The following is a 9,267-nucleotide window of genomic DNA, read 5'->3' on the forward strand; positions in this document are numbered from 1 at the left end:
GACTGTTTTGGTTTGGTAGCGTTTGGGGGGGGGAACATGCAGATGTGCCCTCCCAGAGGAGGGAGAGCTTGTACCTGAAGGCGGGCGGGGGGGGGGCTCTGCAACTTACCTGGCTGCTTCTTGCTCCTCGTGGCCCAACTGAGGGCTGCTGGGAGCAGGGGGTGGGGCTTGTTGCATGTGCCTGCCCCCTGGGCTCCTTACTGCCGGAGCTCCGCTCCTGTGTGCTCCTGCAGGAAATGACCCCTGCATGTAGTCACACCTCTTGCTGTAATTGGCCAATCAATGTATGCCTACTCAAATGATACTCTGCTATTTGTAACCAATTATGATTTTTGTATGTTATCTTTTGCCGGTGTCATTTTGGGTGTAAAACTTCATGTGCTTCCTTATACTGTTCAGAAAGCAGTTAATTTTTGACCAGCAATTTCGGTCTAACTGTTTTCCAGTATTTCTTGCAATAAAATACCTAAAAGAACTTTCTCCTCACTGAGACTTCAGTCGTGTGTTCTTTTCTTTTTTGGCTTGGGAGCGTATGGTCCACCTTTGTGGAACATATCCTTAGAACAACCCGATTAGAAGTCTGCATAGGACGGCAGTCTCCTAGGGTTTCCGACTGCCTCCCTTGTCTCAGCTGGAGGAGAGAGGGAAGTGCACACATGGCAACCCTAGATTCCCCCCCCCCCCAAAAAAATAGAACTTTAAAAAAGTCTTGTGAAGTTAAAAAAAATTCTCAAACTATAAAGGTGACTTCCTTGCATGTTCAGCGCTCATGGAAGAAGAAGAGATTGGATTTATACCCCGCCCTTCACTACCCAAAGGTGTCTCAGAGTGGCTTACAAACTCCCTTTCCCTTCCCCTCCCCACAACAGACACCCTGTGAGGTGGGTGGGGCTGAGAGAGCTCTTGACAGAAACTGCTCTTTTTCAAGGACAGCTCTGAGAGAACTGGCTTGCCCAAGGTCACCCAGCAGCTGCAAGTGGAGGAGTGGGGAATCAAACCCAGTTCTCCCAGATTAGAGTCTGCGCACTTAACCACAACACCAAACTGGAAGGAAAAATATTCGGTTGGCATTTTATTTATTTGGTTCCCCCCCCCCCCCCCCCCCCACACCCCCCCCCCCCCCACACACACACAGCCTCTGCCTAGGGAGCAGCTGACATCATTCTCCTCTCCCAACTGAAAATTCCAACTGCCTGGGGGGGGGTGAGTTTGAGGTGTGGAATGGAGTGTAGTCCAATCAGCTTCCATATGTAAATGACCTTGGAACGCTGGCCGGGACTGCACAATATGCTAATGAGTTCCTGTTGTTGGGTGTGGCCTATTCTGCTAATGAGTTCCTGCTGGGCTTTTTCTACAAAAAGAGCCCTGAAAAAGCAATGCAAAATCTAGGCCAGATGCTGAACACTGCAAAGAAACTGGGTTATGTTTTGGGGAGCAGTAGGAACGGAAAGTAACTGGGGGGGGAATGCCCAGGCCTGAATGGTCCTGATTACCCCAAGCTAAGAAGCTTAGAAGCTAGGCAGGTTCGGCCCTGGTTAGTACTCAGAAGGGAGACCAACAAGGAAATCCAAGGTGGCTTGACAGAGGCAAGCCATAGCAAACTGCCTATTGCCCTGACCTGGATGGCCCCGGCTAGACCAGTCTCATGAGATCTTGGAAGCCAAGCAGAGTCTGAACTGGTTAGTCCTTGGAGGGGAGACCACCAGGGAAGTCCAGGGTTGCTGTGCAGAGGCAAGCCATGGGAAACCACCTGTTGCCTGGACCTGGATGGTCCAGACTAGACCTGTCTCGTCAGATCTCGGAAGCTAAGCACGGTCAGCCCTGATTAGTCCTTGGATGGGCGACCACCAGAGAAGTCCAGGGTCACTACGCAGAGGCAGGCAATGCCAAACCCGCCTGTTCCCTGACCTGGATGGCCCAGCCTAGCCGGATCTCATCAGATCTCAGAAACTGAGCAGGGTCGGCCCTGGTTAGTCCTTGGATGGGAGACCACCAAGGAAGTCCAGGGTCGCTACGCAGAGGCAAGCAGTGGCAAATCACCTGTTGCCCTGACCTGGGTGATCTAGCCTAGACTGGCCTCATCAGATCTTGGAAGCCAAGCAGAGTCTGTCCTGGTTAGTCTTTGGATGGGAGACCACCAGGGTGTCAGCAAGCTGCCAATGTATCGTTCCTGTGTCTATGGCATATGCTAACCCCCCCACCCCCCATTCCCTCTCTGACAGTGATTGCCCTGTCTGCGCATGTCCACCATCCCTCTAATGTAATCAGCTTCCCTTAAACTGCATTCCTTTCTATGTACGCTAGTATTGCTTTGATGGAACGTTATCAGCCAAGGCTGCAGGTGGTGATTGTCAGGAGGCTTCTTGCTTAGTCTGTAATGAGCAGTAGTGCGGGAATAGTATAATTGTTTAACTTTTGAGAACCGTTGTATCTCAGGGTTTAGGGGCGCGAAGCCTCGGCAGCGCGGGCGCGGGAACCATGCCTATTGGTCAATGTAATTATGAACCTGCTTTATCCTACCTGTCCCAAGCACCTTTCGTTATTCTGAACAGAGAATTTGTTCTAAGTACTTCATGGCTTCAATAAAGTAAAACCTTTCTACAAGTGTGTACTTAATTGTTTGCGGTGGGTCTGACACAGGGAAGTCCAAGGTTGCTCTGCAGAGGCAAGCCATTGCAAACCGCCTGTTGCCTTGACTTGGATGGCCCAGGCTAGACTGGTCTCATCAGATCTCGGAAGCCAAGTAGACTCTGCCCCGGTTAGTTCTTGGATGGGAGACCACCGAGGAAGTCCAGGGTTGCCATGCAGAGGCAGGTAATGGCAAGTCACCTCTGATCATCTCTTGTCCTGACCTGGATGGTCCAGCCTAGACCAATCTCATCAGATCTTAGAAGCTAAGCGGGGTCGGCCCTGGTTTGTCCTTGGATGGGAGACCACCAGAGAAGCCCAGGGTTGCTCTGCTCATTTCTTGCCTTTAAAACCGTATGGAGTTGTCATCAGTAGGCTTCTGCAAGTGGCAGTAGGGGGGCGATCAGGCAAAGAAAAGGGAATGGGGGAGTGTATTTTTTTTATTCTATTTAAAATGTTTTAATACTTTTCCAACCAGTTAGGCGAACAAGAAAGCAACAAAACATCTGAGCAATTAAAAACAACATTTATACTCCTCCAATTAAAAATACATGAAATATGCAGCACCACAGCTGGAGTGGAGGCCCAGGAACCATTATGTGGTGCGCCACATGAAGCAAAAAAAGGCTTCACCCACAGGCAGGAGACAACCGTAGAGGGAGAGATTTAAATCTTCCTGGGGAGCAAGTTCCAATGTAGAACTGAGCAGGGGTACAGTGGCAAAGCAGAGCCGAAGCTCGGGCAGCAGGAGAGAGAATGGGACTCTGCGAGTCCCCGTGGGGCCCCCTTAATGTCTGTACGGTCTCATGGGCACTCCGCAGGCCAGGTCCAAAACAGCAGACTCTGTCAAAGGCTGAGCAAGATCATTTGCAAATGAACGTCATTCCATCTCTGCTCCTGTGTACATTGTTGAGGTTTCACCTGGCGCGGTGGGTTGCGCTGGGCTTTCCCCATGCCCTCGTGGGTATCCTGTCTTGGCAATTGCCCCAACCATCAGCGCCACCCATCAGACATTTTTTTAAAAAAAACCTGCAGGAGAGTTTTACAAATACCATGGATTGTCAAAAAAACAAATCGGTGGGTTTGAAATCAAATCAAGCCTGAATGCTCGCTAAAAGGGCTAAACTGAGGCGATCGTACTTGGGTCGCTTCCTGAGAAGACAGGAGTCAATGGAAATGACAACAATGCTAGGAAAAGCTGATGCAAGAAATGACTAAGCAAAAAAAGGGACTGGTAGGAAAAATATATAGAAAGATGCTAACAAATAAAAATAAAATAACAGAATATTTACAAAAGAGATGGAGTCATGAAGGTCCGATAACGAGAGGACGGCTGAAAAAATTATGAAAGGAATTGAAGAGATCAAAATAACCAAATTTAAAGATCTAGAATACAAATTCCTCACAAAATGGTATAAGACACCAGCACAACTAGCTAATATGATCCCAGGACTGAGTTCTTTGTGCTGGCATTGTAAACAGTCTAAAGGCTGGTATGCGCACATGTGGTGGGAATGTGCAGAAGTAAAGACCTTTTGGAGGGAAATTACTGAAATCATTAGGAAAGTATCCAATGTAACATTACCTATAGACTTTAACCTAATGCTGTTAAGCACAATAGGAAGCCGATTATTGGATAAGAAAACTCAAAATCTGGTCAAGGCTATGATACTGGCGGGAAAGGCAGTTATCGCTCTGGGTTGGAAAGACAAAAGTAAATGGACAATAGAAATCTGGCACAACTATTTGTTTGATTTTATACAGTCAGACATTGTGGAGTCAACTAACAAGGGAACAACATGGGAAGAAAAATCCATGAAAATCAAGACCAGATGGAAAATCTACCTAGACTGGATGATGAAAGAAAGAAGGAAGGACATTCAGTGGAAGATCAAGACTCTATGCCCTTGGCTGGGGGGAAAAGACTATGACTAAAAGAGAGGGAGGGAGGGAGGGAGGGAGGGGAGAAAATGTAAATAAATATAAACTCTCAATGTAACAGACTAAATAATCAATTAAAAAAATTATTGGGGGGGAAAAAAAGGAAAAGCTGATGCACGAATCTGTGCCCTGTGTGACCCCTTAGCCGAATTGGAATCACACAGTTGGAGTCCAATGAGTTAGATAAATATCTGTTTATTGCATGAAACAGGAAACGCAGGGCTGAGTACCTTTCAGCACTTAGCAACCCCAAGCTGTATTCTGGCTTAAGCAGGAAGGGAGGAGGACCTTATACCCCAAATGACATCACAGATAATTTACACATTCAAGGACCTTTAAGTGGCATGGGCTGGGATGTCACCAGTACGTTGATGACACCCAGCTCTATCTGTTGTTGGGTGGCCAGTCTGACTCTAAACCAGAAGCTCTGGACCCGGGCACTACAACCCGTGGCTGGATGGCTTAGACTGACCCAACTGAGATTGAATCCGACAAAGACGGAGGTCCTGTGCCTGAGCTGGGGTGGGTCAAGGGTAGGGATCCCACTTCTGACCTTCAATGGAGCTCCGCTGGTGCCAGCGCTGGAGGTGAGGAATCTGGGAGTGCTCCCGGATGCTTCCTTAACAATGGAGGCCCAGGTAGCAGCCACTGCCAAGTCAGCCTTTGATCATATCCTCGAACACAAAGACTTGGCAACAGTGATCCACGCAATGGTCACCTCGAGACTGGACCACTGTAATGCTCTCTACATGGGGCTGCCCTTAGATCTGGAAGCTACAGCTAGAGCAAAATGCGGCGGCCAGGCTTTTGATGGGCCTCCCTATGCAGGAGCACATCCAGCCTGTGCTGAAAGCACTTCACTGGCTACCAATCGCATACTGAATCCGCTTCGAGGTGCTGGTTCTTACCTTTAGAGCCCTTAATGGTCAGGGGCCAACATACCTGAGGGACTGCATTTCCCCACATGTTCCCTAGAGAGCACTGCGGTCAGGGTCCCAAAATCGACTGACCCTCCCGGGTCCTAAAGATGCCAGACTGGCCATAACCGGGGCCAGGGCTTTTTCAGTGGTAGCTCCATAGTGATGGAATGAGCTCCCATACGAGATCAGGGCCCTGCAGGACTTTATGCAGTTCCATGGGGCCTGCAAGATGAAGCTCTTCCACCAGGCCTTCAACTAACAGCCGCCCCCCAATAATAATTGTAAGCGCTGTCCTTTGGACAGCTGCGGTGGCTCAAGTGGTTAAGACGCTGAACTGCAGGCTGTGGAAGGTTGGTAGTTCAGCAGTTTGAGACCTGAGTGTGCCGCATGATGGAGTGAGCTCCCGTCTCTAGTTCCAGCTCCTGCCAACCTAGCAGTTCGAAAGCAAGAAATTGCAAGTAGATAAATAGGTACCACTTCGGTGGGAAAGTAACAGCGTTCCGTGCGCCTTGGTGTTTAGTCCCCCGCTCCAGCGCAGCTTCTGACTTGGCAACCCTACTACAAACCCCAGAAGGCCATGGGAAGTTTTGGTGCCGATTTTGACCAATAGGGAAGAAGAAGGCTGGGGAATAAAAGAACTGGTACAAGAGGAAAAGCTGTTCTTCTTCCCAGGGAACAGGGCCAGAAGAGAGGCTGCTGTGGGGAAGAAACCCTCATCCTGAGAGAAGGGTGAGTAGTCTAAGGCCACTTGAGATAGTGAGCTAAGGACAGTATATTTAGACGCGTTAGGGCATTTGATTTCTTTTCACCCACTTACTGTTATTATTCCTGTACCTTGTTTATTTGACCTCCTATAAAATAAATCTTTTCCTTGTTGTACTCTGCCTGGTCCTCACGGCTATTATTCAGCCAAAAGGGAGGATGCTCTGGGCCTTCTCAAGGGATCCTAAATCCAGAGTGGTGGCAGCATCAGGTGACACCCCACCTGAGCCGTGACAGTGTCTACACTAAGTTTGGCATCAAAGTCGAAGGTAGCCGGAAAAGAGAACAACCCATCAGGAGATGGGTTGACTCAATCAAGGAAGCCGAGGCCCTTCGTTTGCAAGACCTTGAGCAAGGCTGTGAATGGCAGGACGTTTTGGAGGTCATAAATTCACAGGGTCACCAATAAGTTGGAAGTGACTTGATGATGCTTAACACACAGGGCAGGAGGGGCATGGGGCTTCTCCCAGGCCAGCCGCCGATTGTATGCCCAGCAGACCTAGGCATTTGACCTTCTCTCATTTATTACTATTATTATTGTTGTTGTTGTTGTTCTTATATAATGTATTATATTATTATAATACTATATTATAATACTAAATAATAATAATAGTAACAACAACAACAACAACAATAATAATAACTGATCGCCCCATCCCGACTTGTGCCAGGCTCTGGGTGATTTACAATATGGCATTAAGCCTTAGATACAATATAAAAACATGAAATATCATAAAATTGATAACATTAAAACAAATTCAAGTTCAAGATGGCATCAGTAGCAACTATACAATTGAAGGGTTTTGGGGGGGAGGGGATGGGGGTGGGTGCCAGCCATGTTGGAAGACCATCGCTGCCCCTAACCGAAAGCCTGGCAGAACATCTCTGCCTTGCAGGCCGTGCGGAACTCCATAAGGCCCCGCAGGGCTCTGACCGTAGTCGGCAGAGAGTTCCACCAGGTTGGGGCCAGGACCGAAAAGGCCCTGGCCCTGGTCAGGGACAGCCGGACCTCTTTGAGGCTCGGGGTCACCAGTAAGTTGTTACCTGCAGAGCGCAACGCTGTTCCGACTGAGCAATTAAAATTTTCCGGTGCCTTTCCCCTTCTAACGGTGTGGAGTCGTGTTTGATGAAGTTCGAAATGACCCCAGGTAAAAAGGACCAGGTAATAGGAGACATGAAAGACCTTGCTCTGAGACCCTGGAGAATGGCTGCCAGTCTGAGGAGACAATACTGACCTGGATGGACTGGGGGTCTGATTCTATAGAAGGCAGCTCTGGGGGGCGGGGGGTATGCCTTATGCCTCTGTGGGGACATCATGCCTCAGCGGTAAGCAAGGGTCATTTCGTAGGAAAAGAGGTGCAGGAGCTCATTAGCATAACTCATTAGCATAACTTGTTTGCATATGCCACACCCCCTGGCATCACCGGAAGCTCAGGCTCCACTGGACTGTTTTGGATTGCTAGCTATTGGGGGGGGGGTGGAATGTGCAGATCTGTCCTCGCAGAGGAGGGAGAGCTTGTACCTGAATAAAACCTGGTCTTAAAGGTGCCACTGGACTGTTTTGGGCCGGGGGGCTCTGCAGCTTACCTGGCTGCTTCTTGCTCTGACTGAGGGCTGCTGGGAGCAGGGGGCGGGGCTTGTTGCATGTGTCCGCCCCTGGGCTCTTTACTGCCGGAGCTCCGCTCCTGTGTGCTCCTGCAGGAAATGACCCCTGGTGATAAGGCACCTCAGCATTCTGTGAGGGGATAAAGGGAGAATGTCGAGATCTGATGGGGCAGCTGAGAGGGCAAGGGACCGCCTTTCCCCATATATGTCCCAGAGATCTTTGTGATCAGTGGACCAGAGTTCGCTGGTTGTCGCTGGCCTGAAGGACATCCGTTTAGCTTTGACCAGGGCCTTTTCTGCCCTGGCCCCGGCCTGGTGGAACATGCCTCCCACCTGAGATCAGGGCCCTGTGGGACCTAATACACTTCCGCCGGACCTGTGAAATGGAGCTGTTCCGCTGGGCCTTTGAGTGAGGCAGCGGGCGACCATTTATTTCATCTACTCGGCCTCCCTTTTGGAAGCTCTCCATCCGACACAGCCCATCGGAGAAGACTTTATAGTCCGGTTTACAGCCTAGCCGCTCCAGTTTTTCGAGAACGCTGTATTTGTTGAGTACCATCTGCCCTCAGCTTATACTTCCTTGTTTTTAACTGTTTTAGCTGTTTATTGGTTGTACCTGTTTTAATTGTTATTGTGGAATCGCTGCACTAATCCACCCTGAGCCCGCTTGCGGGGAGGGCGGAATATAAATTGAAGCAGGGGTCATTTTGTAGAAAAAGAGGCGCAGGAGCTCATTAGCATAACTCATTAGCATAACTTATTTGCATATGCCACACCCCCTGACATCACCGGAAGTGTGTCAGAAGGCAGCACTTACTGCTCAGGCTCCACTGGACTGTTTTGGATTGCCAGCTATTGGGGGGGGGGGGGACCGCGCAACTTTCTCCTCCCCGGGAGTTTGTACCTAAATAAAACTTGGTCTTAAGAGGGCCCCTTGACTTGTTTGGATTGCTAGCTATGGGGGGGGGGAATGCGCAAATCTGCCCTCACAGAGGAGGGAGGGCTTGTACCTGAAGGCGGGCCGGGGGGGGTCTCTGCAACGTACCTGGCTGCTTCTTGCTCCTCATGTCCCGACTGAGGGCTGCTGGGAGCAGGGGGCGGGGCTTGTTGTATGTGCCCGCCCCCTGGGCTCCTTATTGCCGGAGCTCCGCTCCTGTGTGCTCCCGCAGGAAATGACCCCTGAATTGAAGAGATAAATAAATCAATAAAAATAAATGGAGAGGTCACTATAGGGGTGAAGAAAGGCGAGAAGGCAGAAGGGGAGGTGCTAGAGTTGCCCTCTCCCCAGCTGCAGATGTTGTCATGCTGGAAGAAGAAGAAGAGGAGGAGAAGAAATTGAATTTATACCCCGCCTTTCACTACCCAAAGGAGTCTCAGAGCGGTTTACAATCTCCTTTCCCTTCCCCTCCCC

Source organism: Gekko japonicus, unplaced genomic scaffold (genome assembly GCF_001447785.1).
Source record: "Gekko japonicus isolate JY-2015 unplaced genomic scaffold, Gekko_japonicus_V1.1 scaffold13, whole genome shotgun sequence".
Taxonomy (NCBI): Eukaryota; Metazoa; Chordata; class Lepidosauria; order Squamata; family Gekkonidae; genus Gekko; species Gekko japonicus.